We start from the raw sequence: 3,415 nt of genomic DNA on the forward strand, positions 1-3,415 counted from the left end.
TCAGCCCGGGGACGGAGTCTCCCCAGGTGCCGGTGACTCTGCCCTTGTTCCCCAGGCCTGGCTCAGCCCGGACTCGCATGGCTCGGTGCAGCTGCTGCGGGGCCTGTGCCCGCGCAACCCTCCGCTGCAGCACGCGCCCAACAAGCCGCTGGACTTCCACACGCGCGCCCCCCGCCGCTCCAAACTGGGCAGGCGAGGCAGGGCGGCGCCTCGGGGAGGGCGGGGCTGTTCGCCGAGGGGCGGGGGGCGGGAAGGGGGATGCCAGCAGCAGGCCTGGCCCCATCGAGGCCATTGGTTCCTTTCTGGCGTGCCAGAGAGGCAACTCCGACCTAACTCCCTTTACGTTGCTGGCTCTGTCCTTTCCTTTGGGGTTCCCTGCCGTGTCCTGGCCGCCCCTTGTCCCTGATTTCCACCAGTTCAGGACGCCTTAGATGTTCACCTGACTGGAATACACCCAGCCCAGGCTGAGATTTGTGGGCCGATGGACTCTCTGGCATTAGCAACTGGCACGTCTCATCCCTCCTGTCCGCAGCTGAGACACTCTGAACTCCCGTTGTATATTAGGCTTCAGATTGGGCAGAGGGCTTCTGACCCTTGTTCTGCTCACAGATTCCTGGGCAGCGATTCCCACGACTCCTACTTCTCCAACATGCAGAGGCACATGGTGGTGAGAAGGTGGCTTGGGGAGGGTCCAGCTGGGACCTTAAGGGGTGGAGATGATGCCAGGACTACTCCTGGCAGGTGGCAGAGATCCTGGCCCGCACAGTCTAGGGGAAGCACAAGCATGCAGAGATGGGCACTACCCGCCTGCTGGCTGAGGAAGTCTACACTGCAGCCTTCCCACTGCACGAGGCAGAGAGGTCTCAAGTTCAGATGTCTCCCAAGCCTGACAGCAGGACATGGCTGGGGCATCAGGAGAGAATTCTCAAACTACCCTGCAGCTCTCCCTCCTTTCATCCCCCTAGGGCCACTTCGAACTGCCTGGGTACCAGGTGTCTGGTGTGGATCTCAACCCTCATCAATTGCTCTACTTGTACTGGGCTTGCTGGGGATGCTGGCATGAGTATAGCCCCTAGCCCGTGTATGAGAGGACTTTGGGGAGAAGGTGGCCATCTGCTTTGCCTGTCTAGGTGAGTCTGGCACTGGGGTGGAGGCTAGGAGCTGGGCTTAAGTACAGAGATGGGTTTCCTGAGTTTTCTGTCACCCTTCAGGCTTCCACAGGGCCTGACTGATGCCCGCTGCCCTCGTGGGCACCCTGATCTTTATCTCTGGCCATGTCACCATGGGTGCCAACACACCAGTGTGAGTGGCTGCAAGAGATTTGGAGAATGGGCTAGGTGGGCCAGCTCAGCTGCCCGGTTGAAGATAGGCCTTCCCAGGATGGGCCTCCTCTATTCACAGAGAGGAGATATGTGCCAGTGGGGGTGCCTTTCTTGGGCAGGATGGGCCTCCTCTATTCCCAGGATGGGCCTCCTCTATTCACAGAGAGGAGATATGTGCCAGTGGGGGTGCCTTTCTCATCTGCCCACTCTGTGATATCTGTACCACGTGGAATATTTCTGAGACCTACCCCATGGCCAAGGTGAGCCAGGGAAGAGGACAAGGGAACCAGTAGGTGTTTGGAGCCCAGCCTGGGCCTGGCTGCTGGGCCATGCCCTGCAGTGTGCCCTCTGTCCCTTCCTGGGCAGCCAAGCTACCTCTTTGACTACCCAGGTACGGGGTTCTTCAGCTTCTCTGTCCTTCCTAGAGCACTGGAAGCTCAAGAGTGCCACCTTGGCCCACCTCTGGGACTGCAGTGACTCCCAGGAGGAGGACGTGATGTCCAGCTCATCCCTCCAGTCCCAGAACTCCACTTTCCAGAGTTATAGGAAGCCACAAGGCTTACTGGCAAGAGCTCAGACTTTGGAGTCCAACACCACAGGATTCAAATCTGGCTTCTCCCTTATACTTTTCCTGGGTCTCTTTTCCACCCTCCCTTGACGTCAGGATGATATAAAGCTTGGTGAGGTGAAGCATTGGGAGTATTAAAGGTGTTTCGCTGGGCCTCAAAGAGAAACCCTGCCTGGAATGGAGAAGAAGGGAAGAAGTATCCCACTTACCCACCCATCCAGCCACCCACCTGTCCAGACATCTAATCATCAATTCTGAATCTGTTTGCTTTTCTCCACTTCCACTGCCACACACCTCCACCCCAGTTCAGTCCAAGCGACCGTTTTCTCTCACCTGGACCACTACAGTAGCCTCCTAACAGGACTCTCTGCTCCTGTGCTTGCCCCACCTAATTTATTCTCAGCTGCCAGAGCCATCTTTTGAAAATACAAATAACACCTTGCGTTATCTTCCTAAAAGCCTTCTCGTGGGTTCTCATGTAGAATGTACTTGGGAAACCATCCAAACCCCTCAGAGGCCTACAAGGCCCTGTGCCATCTGGCCACTGACTCCTTGAATAGGTCAAGGTCATTTCCACCTAGGCACTGGCTGTTCTCTCCTAGAATCCTCTTCCTCCAGACTTTATATGGCCTACTCCTGGGCATTCAGGTCTCACCTTCTTAGAGAGGCCTACCTTGACCACCTAATCCAAAGAGGCTCCCTATCACTGTTTTGATTTCATCCCAGAATTTATCACTGTATTTTCTTGTTTATGTGTTTATTGCCTGTCTTCTGCCACTAGAATATGAGCTCCATGGAAGCAGAGACCTTGTGTGTAATGTTGACTGCTGTATCCCCAGTGCCTAAAACAATCTCTAGCATTTAGAAGGTGCTCAATAAATGTCTGTTGAATTAATCAATGAATTACTAATCTCTCTCTCCACCTACCCATCTGTCCAGCCATCCATCATTTAATCCATTCAACAGTCAGGGTTATAGGAAAATAGAAACCAGACAAGATATTTCAACAGAGATAATTTAATATAAGGATTGGTTAAACAGGTGTTGGAGAAATGAAAAAGCAGAAAGGGAACATTGAAGTAACAAAGTCAATGTCAATGGTACCCCCTGGAGAGTGCAGAACACAACTCATGTGACTGTAAAGAGTGGCTCTGCACATGCTGTCCCCTCCCTGGAATGCTTCTCCTCCAGTGTTACCCTACTTAGTACTTTTCTATCTTTTAGGTCTCAGCTAAAATGTCATTTCCTCAGAGTGACCATCCCTGAAAAAGTTTTTTGTCATAGGATTTACAATTACGTATCTGTGTTCATTTGTTTAATGCCTATCTCCCCAACTAGTCTGTAAATTCCATTAGGGCACATACCTTGTCCAGTTCATCACGGCATATCCATATCTACTGCAGAGTAGTATGCGGTCGGTTAATAGTTATTGTGTAAACGAATAAACGAATCCATCTACTCACCCACCCATCCAGGCATCCATCCACCTGTTCCCTTGTCCATCAACCATCTAACTGGACTTCCA

Source organism: Galeopterus variegatus, unplaced genomic scaffold (genome assembly GCF_000696425.1).
Source record: "Galeopterus variegatus unplaced genomic scaffold, G_variegatus-3.0.2 Scaffold12257, whole genome shotgun sequence".
NCBI classification, from domain to species: Eukaryota; Metazoa; Chordata; class Mammalia; order Dermoptera; family Cynocephalidae; genus Galeopterus; species Galeopterus variegatus.